The sequence below is a fragment of the Lepisosteus platostomus genome, chromosome 10 (genome assembly GCF_059453375.1).
Source record: "Lepisosteus platostomus isolate fLepPlt1 chromosome 10, fLepPlt1.hap1, whole genome shotgun sequence".
Lineage (NCBI taxonomy): Eukaryota > Metazoa > Chordata > Actinopteri > Semionotiformes > Lepisosteidae > Lepisosteus > Lepisosteus platostomus.
The window spans coordinates 35,291,364-35,304,166 of NC_142620.1; the positions used below are offsets into that span (position 1 = coordinate 35,291,364).

Here is a 12,803-nt window from a genome sequence, read left to right on the forward strand (position 1 = left end):
TGTAAGAATATTTTAGTTAAGACAGGTTTTATAATCAGTATAACAAAAAAGTTCTCATTGATACATTCATGCATTATTTTGTAAATAGCTAGCCCTCCTTTTATTTGGACAAGAATGGCTCTTCGGTATTTATTTCACAGTTACCATTCATTCAAGCCCCATTCGCTAAATTGTTCTTCAGGAGTCATCGGTTTTTGACTTTGGATGTAGCTGTCCAATTTGAGAGAAGTAGTTATTCACACTGAGAAAAATATGGTTTAAAGGCTGCAGGACAAGTAAGAGAGTTGTTACTTTGTATACTGCCCAATGAAAGCTTCCTTAAGTTGGTTTCAGAGGTTGCAAAAAAATAAAAAAACATGCAGATTCCCAGTTGAAGAAACAGGACATCTTACAGCTTAAAAATGAAAAAATCAGACCTAATGTAACAATATGGGAGTGGAAAGAGCTGTGGCGGGTGTTGGTAAAAGTTAACACCCCGTCTGAGTGGAGGAGGCACCAGTGTGAGGTTATCGAAAACCGAAAATAACATTAAAAGGAAACAAAAAGGAAAATAGAAAAATGTGCCGCTGTGCACCGCGACATCCAGGCTGGGCTTACCCTATCTAGCGGGTTCCTGTCTGGAAGAGCAGGGAGTGCAAGGCCATCAATAAAAACTGAACTCCTGAAAAAAGGGCCAGCCTGCCCAAAGTACTCTCCACAGCCGAAACGCTGTGTTTCTTTTCTTCTCTTTTCAGAATGGAATAAACCTTTACTTGTTCCTTTGCAGCCTACGCATGCTGATGCAGCTGATCTGGGAGTGCCTACTTGAACTACTTCATACCTAAGTATAGTACAATCCTATGACACATTACTCTTCTCTACATTTGGCAGAGGTTTCAAAATGTTTGTTTGTATCACGTCTTCTTAGTTTCAAAGTTGGCTTTCATTATTCAAAATGTGAGTTACAATTCAAATGCTCCGTAGTATCAAATTTTCATAAAAAGAACATTTGTAAAAACAAGTACAGGTGCATTAACTCTTGCCACTTTTTAGTAAAGAGACTTCCAGAGTCTATTCTGCCTTGGGCCTGGTGCTTGCTGGGATAGACTCCAGTTACCCTGCACATTTGCATTGGATAAAGCTTTTAAAAAGTAGATATTTAAGGATATTTATTGCATACATATTCAGACCCATGGACTCAGTACTTGGCGGAAGCACCATTGGCAAGAATTACAACTGGAAATGTTAAAAAAAATATATTAATATATCAGGTTTGTGTCTCTGACTTAATACTATAAAAGCTTCTTGTTGGATTATATAACACACTATTATAATAGTACTCACTACTGATATAACATTTTCTGTTCATATAATCAGTCACTGTGTTCAATAAATGTATAACTATATATTTTTGATACATGTTTATATTTGAAAAGATGAGTCAAAGGGTATTCCATTCATTGAATTCAATAAGTGTCCTATTTCAGTTTCACAAAGGTATAAACTGGAGCATGCACTGTTCTCTCATATACTTAAGATACACCCTGAAGATTCAGAAATCAATTTATAAATGCTGTGCAGAAGGTCAGTTTTGAATTCTGAGCTGCTGCGAACAGTCATCTTTGATTTGTTAGCTTATTGTTTACAGCTATCCTGTTTCACCTATAATTCAATGTGGCTAGATCTAAATTAAATCAACATTTTATCAATTGAATTTAGACTACAAGTTTATTTCCTAATGGAACATTTCTTTTGTAATTATGTAACACATAGGCTTAAATGTTTCTTAAATGCACTGTCTTTTGTCTGTATTTTTGGTAGATTTTAAATGTATGACAAAAACTATATTAAAGCATAGCCACAACATCAGATCTCATTTTTTAAGTGTCTGCATTAATTCTTATCTATTCAGCAATGCAATTGATTATGCCTCTGAGCTTTGCTAACTGATATTAATATAAAAGTGATAAATAGCAAGTATTCAGTTCCTGAGATTTATCAAGTAGATTGGCAGGTAGTTGCAAAAGATGTTGAGCTATGCTGTTTTACTCTAGTTCTGTAGGACAGAGGTGGACCAGGGCTATAGATCCATGAAGCTGAACTGAATTTAATATTTATTCTAATGGAAAAATACCAGCTTCTAGTTCACACAGGGCATGTCTATGGGTCTTGTTCAGCTTCATGTTAAAGAGAGAGCAGTTGACCCACATAGATACAAAGTACTTTAATTTGGGTCTGAGGATGACTCTGGTGTTTCCTGCTAAGGCAGTGTGGGATAGTAAGCAGCGTAGTATAATATGTAGTATAATACTGTGTAATGCATAATATAATATGCACTAAAGTATATAACTTTCTATTAAGGATTGAGAATAAACAGATGTAGTAGTGTCTGCTACCCTTCATCTAATTTTTGTTCTCGTATCCCTGAATTGGATCTTCTGCAGTAAGACAACTCACTTGAAATTCTAAATTATGTTTTAAATACGTACTACTAAGCACTGCTGAAGTTCCCAATGTTATAATCTTAAAAATGCATAATCCCCAGTTTTTTTTTTCTTTCATATTGGGTGTTTAATGTTTTGTTATTAAATTAAAACTAATTGTTTTAAAATAATAAGATTTATATTCCAGCAGGCTGTTAAAACACAAACATAAAAATTACCATCAAGTTAATAAACTTATAAAGGCCTTGGATTTAATTTTAGCTAGACTAATTGGTGAGGTATCAACAGTACCCACGTGCCTGCATATATTGTTTTTTTTTGTATAATATTTTATAAATATTAAAATTAATAACCATATTTTCTAGAAAAAATCATAATATTAGGAATGTGCATGAGTTAAAAGATACATTGTACAAATGTTTAATAATATAATTGTTCACCATTTGAATGGTTCAAAAAGTAATTAGGGCTCTTGATCCTAAAATATCCTATATTATGGACAATCAAATGCTGCACAGCACATTATTTTTAATTTTCAAATACACAAAGGCTAGAATTCAATCACAAAAACCAGCACTCTCAAAAACATTTTAGTGTCTTCATAATGGGGTTCTTATGACAGAGAAAAATACATACTTTTCATAGAAACATTAAAAAAACTCATGATACTGTTTTAATTTTCTTAAAACATTTCTTAAGAGTGTTTTACTGCATCTCCAACTAGAGACATGTTCATTGTAATCCTGCTCTCTTTTTTTCTTTGCTTTTGATAAAGTCTGCAACAAAACTGGAAGTTATATCCTTAGGCTGTTTTTACTACAGCACTTACTACAGCTAGCAATAAACTGTAAACTATCCTTGCTCACATTAATGACCTTCAAAAACATAGCTGCAACTAGATTAAAAAGCAATGAGGAAATGTACAATATTATTTGAGATCCACAGGCTAATAAAGCACCAATGATAGATGGCTTTCTAAGTGAATTCTAGAAGGTATTCAGAACACAGTTCCTATACCCTTGTCCACCTGTGATTGGATAATTGAGGGAGAAGTTATTAGTTCTATTATTCCAAAAGAAGGAAAAACTAGATGTGGGTCTTTCTGCCCAATTTCTGTACTTAATGTGGATTGACCGAAAGATTAGACAAAAATTTTATCCCAACTAATAAATTTATATCATACTGAATTTACTTAGAATAGACAAAAACAAGATAATATCAGACACACTCTCCATATTATGAGGCATATTGTTGATCAAAACATAGGGGTAGTCTTGGTTAGTCTGAATGCAAATAAACTCTTTGATCAAGTCATTGGAAACAATTTATATCAGACATTAGAGAGATTTGGATTTGCTGATAAATTTATAAATACAATTAAAATAATCTATTAAAATTCTACAGTGTAAATTAAGATGAACAGACATCTTTCTGACATGTTTTGCTTAAAAAGAGGTACAACACAGATATTTCCCCTGTCACCTTTCCTGTTTTCTTTATACAGATGCAGCCATTCAAAATGCGTTGGGTACGCCACGGTACAACGCAGTGGGCGTATCGCATCAAAACGCGGTATGACGCGGTGTAACGTGTTATTTGACGTCATACCGGAAAGTATCCAGAATCACCTTATAAATCCACCAGGAGGAGCCAATAAAGCTTAACCTCTCATGTACAGCATTTGAGCTTTTATATTTAAACTGTGTATTACAGCATGTTAATCATCATTAAAAAAGTTGATATATTTTATGAAAGCAAGATTGCTCAGTTGGGCAAAAGTACACAACCTACCTTTATCATAAATATTTTAATTATGCAGAAATATTTTATACATCAAAGCCTTTACCGAAGATATTACCGATAGTATTAATATGAATGACCTTGGACAAGCTGTAAACTCAAAGTACTACACCGGTCCACATTCTTTGCAACCGTCATTTTAAACGAAAAGACTTTATCTTTTCATTGACAAAAAGTAACACCACAGCATTTCGTTGATCTAACTAACAAGGACAGGACATTCGCTAGCCAATTTGATAAAGAAATAAATGACTTTTTTATTTCTTTAGCACGTTTATTTGAGCAACTTTTACTATAACAGACATAAAAACTCTCTTGCTTTTAACAGACCGTTTCATAATTTCTAACAACGAAAATGATTTAAACTGCGACACTTATCATTCAACCAGAGCTCAAAATATCACAAGGATCCTCAAGAGCACAACAAAGACTGCAAAGAAAAAGATACGTGTATCAGATACATGAGAATCCAAGCTTTTTTATCTATGCTTTCTTATCTACGCTAAGAAGTAGTCTTTAACATTTATCACACAGTAAAAAGTCAAAATTCTGGGGTGAGCCTATACCAGAGATTATGGCACAGCTTCAGAATGGTGATTAGCTGACACCATCTGATACCCCTCTGATTGGGGAAAAAGAGATAATATTGCTATAATATTGGGAAAAAAGAGATAAAAAGAGATTTTTATATTATATTATCGGGAGACATTAGAAGCTTGCCACACAAGGACTGTTACACCAACGCATTAGCAAGTTAAAGCAATTCCATTGAGGAACCGGGTGCGATAATTGTTTTGTTCCTTGATTTTCTGATCTGCAAGGCCATTTGGCTGCAGCGAATGTGAATTCTGTCTGGCATTGCCAGATTGTGAAAAAATAAAAGTATTTTAATCAAGATGGGGGTAAGGGAGTCGTCTCTATGACACTCTCCCTTATAAAATTAACGTGAAACAAAACAAAAACTAAAAATAAGATACAATCTACAGACATTCACAACATATATTAAAACATCAATAACAACAATATTGTATTTCATTGAAGTTTGACAGATTGTCTTTAAATCAATTGTTGTCAGAATATCCCCGCCTTCAAACAAGACATTGTTTATATTGTATATTGACATTTTTTATGTATCAAAATAACACATGTTCGTACTGTATGTACAGTACACAGCGGTACCGCATGTTGAACTGTAGTGTGCATTCACCTGGCCCTGCACAGTTTTCATCACTCTCTGCGGGAGTGCTGGCTGTGACGAATTAAACCGGTTTCACAGGTATTAGAAACAAAGCAGGGGCGTATTGTACTTCGTCTTGGGATCAAACGTGGAAAGATTTTTTTTTATATATATACATTTTAGAAAAGTGTAATCTATACTAAAAAGCTGTATTTATTTAATACCACTTGATAGTTATATTAATAAAGATAAGAATTCAAGTTGATACTGTTTAGACTTTTAATTATTTTAATCTGTATTACAGCATCGTACACATGCTCAGAAGAGAGGAGAGAAAACGCAACGTTTCGGCTGTGAAGCCTTCTTCAGGTGTAAGGGTCTTCAGCTCAAAATGAAATGCTAAAATATAATGTAGGCTCTGAATGGGTTCAACTATGATTTGGGCTTGCTTGAGGTCACTGCCTTTCATCTGAAATCCTGCTTGTATCCTTCTAAACTAAATATTAGACACAAGAAGAGAAGAGGGTCTGGTGAAATTCTCTGTGAACTGAAGAGTTAAAGTGTAAAGTGTCTCCTCCTTTTAACAGGAAGACACGTGGTGCTTTAAACGAGAGTGTGGCGTTACTTTTTGTCAATGTAAAAGTGTGTGTGGTTTTTTTTACTCCCTGGCGGAAACGGGCTACCATAAGAATCAAGTAATAAGTTTATTCCAAGCTGAAGAAAAGAAGAAAACACATTCCATAAGAATCAGTAAACTGTAGCTTCTGGTAAATACATTTTTCCTGCATTAAAGCTTAACCCGTCCAGAGCACCCTACATTACAAACTCCAAGCGTTTCACCCTCAAATGTGAAGAAAGATTCACAGCCGAAACGTTGCAGTATTGTATTGCAGTAAATGTTTATATCATTATATCAATTTTTTTATTTCTTTTTTAAAAATTGAAAAAATCATTGCCCAGCCTAAGAGGGGGGGTCTGGTCTCATTGACAGCTGACACTCCTCCATACACTCAAGTGAAAAATTAATAACGCCAACGTAAATGTCGTATTTACAATTTTTTTATAATAAAAATGTTAAGTTCTCTAAAGCTTTCTCAGTCAAGTATGATAGTTTACCCAGGGAGCTGTGTAAGCATGCGTAGGCAGCAAAAGATCAGCTAAACTGGGAAGATGCAACACTGAAGATATTAATAACCTACTGGAGCGATTCAGAGGGAATGACGGTGACTATTCGTTGTTATTAAAAAATGACTTAGATTCGAACATGTTGTGATATTTAGAAATATAAAAAAGTCAATTAATTGTCCATAATATTGCTATTTTAGTTTTCAAAGAAATGTTTATTAAAAGCAATTTTTTGGCTCTAGCTGGATTTGAACAGCTGACCTCTAGCTTATAAGTCAGACACTTAAACCATCACGCCATATGACAAATGGAGAAACAGCCGTACACATATCAATAGATACTGTATGTGTACAGTATATACTACTGTTTGTTTACAGTACATATATATAATTATATAGTTATTAATTTCTTTAGATACACGATTCCAAATTATATTCTGTAAGAGGACCAGAGGAAGGGTCAGCCAGGACAGGTATTTTAGGAACAATCTGCTCACTATACTTGACTTAGACCTGACCAAGATGGCCGTTAAGAGAAACCAGCTGACCCGCAGATGGAAAGGGCTCAGTCTGAATCACAATGAGACACGGGTGTGTCTCACCAGGAAACAAAATATATATGCCCTGGAAACAGTGAACCGGCGCGGAAGCCAGTAGGCGAATGCGTTTTGGAGCAGATAGTGGAGTTCGGTTGGTGTGGATACAGAGTTAAGCATAATGGATTTACGGAATAAATAAAGGACTGCGGTTTACGGTTTGTGTTTTGGATTTGGCGCGGATTTGTGAGACTTTATGGACTTTTGGAACTTGGACTGATTAAGGATAGAGAGAACAGATTGCGGACTGGCTTGGAAGATGGACGAATTGGAGAAAGGGAGCAAACTTCACAAAACTAAAAGAAGAGTGTGTGGTGTGAGTACTTTTGTACATATTACATAAACCTTTTCCCCGGAGGCACCACAATTCTCTATTAATCAAATTCTAAAAGTATGCTTGTTGACTCCGGTATCGAGCGTATTTGCAGAAAAGCTTTAAACTACCACTTTTTATACACGTTATTTCACGTTAGTTAAAGACTTCGATGCTTAAAATGTTTAGGGAGAAATGGAATACTGTTGTGTATTTTTTCTTTAAAATACTGATTCCTGGAATCTGACTGGCTGACACCCTTCTGAATTGGTACCATAATCTCTGGTAAGCGTAGATAAAAAAGCTTGGATTCTCATGTATCTGATACAAGTATCTTTTAATATAGTCTTTGCTGTGATCGTGAGGATCTTTGTGATATTTTGAGCTCTGATTGAATGATAAGTGTCGGAGTTTAAATAATTTTTGTAGTTGGAAACTGTGAAACGCTCTGTTAAAAGCAAGGGAGTTTTTATGTCCGTAAAAAAAAAGAAAATGCCTGACAAAGTAGGGCTTGGACAGATTCCAAGTGTTTGTACAAATGTGCTAAAGAAATTAGCAAAAAAAGTCATTTATTCCTTTATCATATTGGCTAGCTAATGTCCTGTCCTCGTAAGTTAGATCAACAAAATGCTGTGGTGATGGTCAAAGAAAAAAAAGTATTTTCGTTTAAAATGACGGTTAGAAAGAATCTGGACCAGCGTAATACTTTGAGTTTACAGCTTGTCCAAAGTCATTCATTATTAATACTATTAGTAATATCTTCGGTAAAGGCTTTGATGCATAAAATATTTCTAAATATTCAGTTGTGTACTTTTTTCCAACTGAGCAATCTTGCTTTCATAAAATATACCAACTTTTTAATGACTGATGATTAACATGCTGTAATACACAGTTTAAATTTAAAAGCTCAAATGCTGTACATGAGAAGTTAAGCTTTATTGGCTCCTCCTGGCGGTTTTACAAGGTGATTCCGGATACTTTCCGGTATGACGTCAAATGACGCGTTACACCGCGTGATACTGCGTGAAACTGCGTTTTGATGTGACATGCCCACCGCGAAATACCCCACGCATTTTGAATGGCTGTATCTGTATACATATAGCCATTTTTTCGCTGTGATATATACGTATATTGGACGACTCACTGCCCACTGGAAGTAAACTGCCAAACATAACTACTGTATGAAAGCAAAAAAAAAAAATACTGCATTTAGAAACTGTCCTGCCTGTCTTATTGATTTGGCCACAGGTTTTCATCTATATCACAGTTGATGTTTTCCCTGGCCAAGCAGCGGGAAAAAATCTCCTAGCATGATGCATCTATGCTTGGCAAGCATCTGTACGAAAATCATCACAGATCTCTTTCGTTGCCTGTAGTAGACTGACTTGCTCATAAGACTTACAGTTGTAAACCTTCCAATGTCATGCAGAACAAAAATCCTCAATTGGATTGAGGAACGGTGGAAGATTTGACGGTGGTTGGTGAACCATTCTCTGACACCCACTGCACGGTGGAAGCTTACATTGTCCCAAATGACAAAATACATTTAAGTATTGTCTGGGGCCCCGTGTTGGAACAATCAGTCATGCAGTGCATCAAGGGATGCCAGTAGATGTGTTGAGTTGGTAGGCCCAAACGTTGCATGCCGATGGACAACCCCTTGATGACTGATTGCAGTACAAAAGGTGACGTTCCCACCTTTGGCCTGGGACCTCCACCATTGCTCTCTGTCCTATGATGTTTCTTCCCCGTTGTTGCCTTGTAGACAGATTGAATCCTGTCTCATCAACATAGATGAACTCATTTGGGGCAACATTTGCTTCAAGCTCCAAGATTCTCTGAATGAAGACATAATCATATAGGTACAGTGATGAGGATATTGTGCATTTCTCTTACAGTACTGTATATTGTAACACTACTTCCCTTCACCTTTATGCAAGACAAGTGCACACTACTGTACTACTTTATGGAGATTCATAGCTTACCTGCACGTATACTTAGCACATCTCTTTCACACAATCACTATTTCCCTCATATGGCACCTGATATATTTGCTTCATAGACATCCTGTGACTTCTCAGCCCGCGATTAATGGTAGATGTGGATATATGGTCTATGTTGTGAAACATTCCATTGTCCTCCAGTAAATGGCATTGGATTTCTTTGAGTCTTGGGTTCTCACAATGACTATTGTGCTTATACATTGAGGATTATGTGTAGTGTTATAGAACACGAGTCAACCAGAATTGCAAATTGAGTTAAAACAAGAAGAATGTGTGTTCAGTTCTGCAGATCTGGTGCATTGTTCCGGGAATTTTGTATTGAGATCAGATAGCTCTGCTTGTGCATTTGGTCACAGTGCATAAGCAACTGGAAATACTGTAAATATTTCATTTAATTCAAAGAATATTTAAAGTTTCAACTAGTCTTTTGAGTGATGTATTTAAAAAGCTTAGAATGAGCAACTTTCTGCATTAAAGACAATTGTATGACTGGATCACAGACTTCTGTAATATTTGAAGAAGTTTAAAATTTATATTTTAAACAACATTTGAAGAAAATATCTTCCATACTGTTTCTAAATTGGAACCTTTTTTTAATTATACATTCACCAATCCATCCATTCTCTAACTGCTTCATCCAGTACAGGGTTGTGGGGGGAGCTGGAGCCTAATCCAACAAGCAACTAGCACAAGGTGGGGTACATCCTGATTGGTATGCCACTCCATTGGAGGGTAAACAGTGTAAGATATATATAACTATTTATGGGGGGTTATGAAAATAGTGAAAATCAAGATTTGACAGAGCAGTTTAGTCAATAAGTAAAATAAGTGTTCAAAACCCCCAACTCATAATTTCCAGCAATATACCTGAGTGAGTGGTTGGTGTAATTAGAGATATGTGAATTATTTGTTATCTGGCGCAACTTTGGTGAGAAGTGTAATAATCCAGGCACACTTGGTTAAACTGTTAATGCCAACAGAGGCCACATTAGACACAAGCTGCCTTCTAACTAAATACAAAGCAACCTGTAGTTAAATCTCTCTCTCTCTCTGCACCCCACATGGCACAAAAAATAAATGTGAGCCTATATCCCTATCATTAAAAAAGCACACTAAGCAGGAAAGACGTTTCTAAATTAGATATCTTTTACTCAGGAAACCTAAAAATAAAGTTCTCTCTACCAAGGTCCAAATACTAAACTCCAGTCAGGTTTGGTTTGGATGATCATGAAGTAGGGGCTTTCGCCTGGTGGAAGTTCCAACTCCTCTGGACTCCTCTCTCTCCTCGTTCTTCTTTTTTCCCTGCTTCTTGTTTCTTCTTTTTCTCTGTCTTCTTAATGTTATCTTATATTATATGTGTCTATACTGTTTTTTGACAATCATTAATCCAGAATTTACCTAGGTATACTAAGGTAAATGTTAATTGTCTGATGTTATAAATGCTAACGGAGGAAATCAAACCAAAGAAATGTGTTTTGAAATGAAGTAATATGAAGAAAAAAAAACTCTGAAATAAAACAGAATTAATGAGAAACACTAAAAAATAGCATATTTTAAATCAAGAACATTTTATTATAAATATTGGGGAATTGTTGCATTGAAAGCATGTTTTTTTTTAAAAAAAAAACATATATATAGTGCTTTTTAAAGCCACTATGCATAAAATATTTATAGCAATCAAAATCTAAAGTAAAATTATCTGAGATTACAGATTACACAGTTACTAATAATTCTGTATACTGTATGTAATGTAAAATGACCAGGGGAAGGGTCATTTATAACCGGTATTTCCGGAACGAAACACCTAATATGGTTGATATAGACCTGAGCAAGATGGCTGCCAAAGAGAACCAGCTGACCCGCTTTTGGAAAAGGCCTATGCAGCGAAACAATGAGACACAGGTGAGCTACATCAGGAAACAAAATATAAATGCCTCAGAAGCTGTGAGCCAGTGTGGAAGCCGATAAGGTGAATGCATTTTGGAGGAAGAAGGGGATTAGGATTGTGGTTGAAATGATTAAGGAATAATGGACTACGGTTTACAGATTACGACTTGGTTATGGGATGGATTTGTGTGGACATATGGACTTTGAAATTTGGATTGTTTAAGGATACAGGAAACAGATTATGGATTGGAATCAGAGAAAAAACGGACAAAGAAACGGAGATTAGTGTAACATCCCTTTTACACCTGCTTTTCCCCCGGTGACACCAAGTAAATACAAAAATTTAAAAAAATGTTAATGTAATACAGTATGATTAGTGCTGGAAAACACTAATGGATTACGTCATTCAACTTTTTATGATTAAAATAAGATTTACTCTTCATTATGTTAGGCATATGACACAATAAGCATTCACTGTGCCACTGGCGGTTTTACAAAGTACTGCAATCCCGCCCTGGACTATTTGAAAAAAAAAATAGCCATGTTACCATGTGGTCTAACACTTTCCAGTAGAAATGGAGTCACTATTTAATGAAGTGATTGAACTCACCTGACTGCCATCTATTCTGGATTCAATTGATCCAGCACATGTTACCTCTTCTAGCTAATTTGCATGGTGTTTTTGGAGTTTTGATTGGCAGAATCAATAGGCTGTACTGAGTTGCCTTGTGTTTTACCCCCTGATTATCTAAGAATCCGTTTGGGCTAAGTGGCCAACCCTTACTAAATGACCAGTGATGATAAACACCTGATTTCTTTATTCGTTTTTTTTAAACTTTTCAAGAGCTGCAGAGAAAATGTCTGTAGACTGCCATAGTCATGTCGCCTTAAAGCCCTTAAGTCTTTCAACAGAAAATCCCTGTTTCGAGGAATAAAATGTTCACAGCATGAAATGAACAAAACAAAATAAATAATTCTTCAAATGCTCAAAAACATCCCAGGCTACTTGTTTACTTATACAACTGATCTTCCATTGTTATCTCTGTGGCTCTTTTTCCAGACCTGCATTCTAATACTAACAAAGGATGGTTTGACTGTTCGCCTTACAGCTTGCTAAATTTTGTTCTTCTGGCTACAAAAGGTCAAGAAATATATATATATATAAATTAGTTTATGATTAAAAATTCAGCTCTATAATCTTATATAAAGTAAATAATAGTATACAATACAAATCCCAATTTAAATGACAGGGAATATGAGGGAGGGCAAATAAGTAGTAAGTTTTCACTTTTTCAGACCTTCAAAGTCAAATAATGGCAGTAATGTGAAACACAAAGTCATAGTTTTCACTTCATGAGAAAATGGGGACTTAAATGTTCTTAAGTATATTAAGTACAAAATATACCAATAATATTTTACAACCTTCCTATTTATTATTACTATAACTGATTCCTGTTTTTTTGCCAAAGCTCTTGTCTTT

At 35.3% G+C, this 12,803-nt stretch overlaps 1 pseudogene; it reads right to left on the minus strand.

Annotated features, from left to right (window-relative positions):
• Positions 1-8,663: 8,663 nt before the first annotated feature.
• LOC148653662 (uncharacterized) lies at positions 8,664-9,637 on the minus strand (annotated as a pseudogene).
• Positions 9,638-12,803: the final 3,166 nt, after the last annotated feature.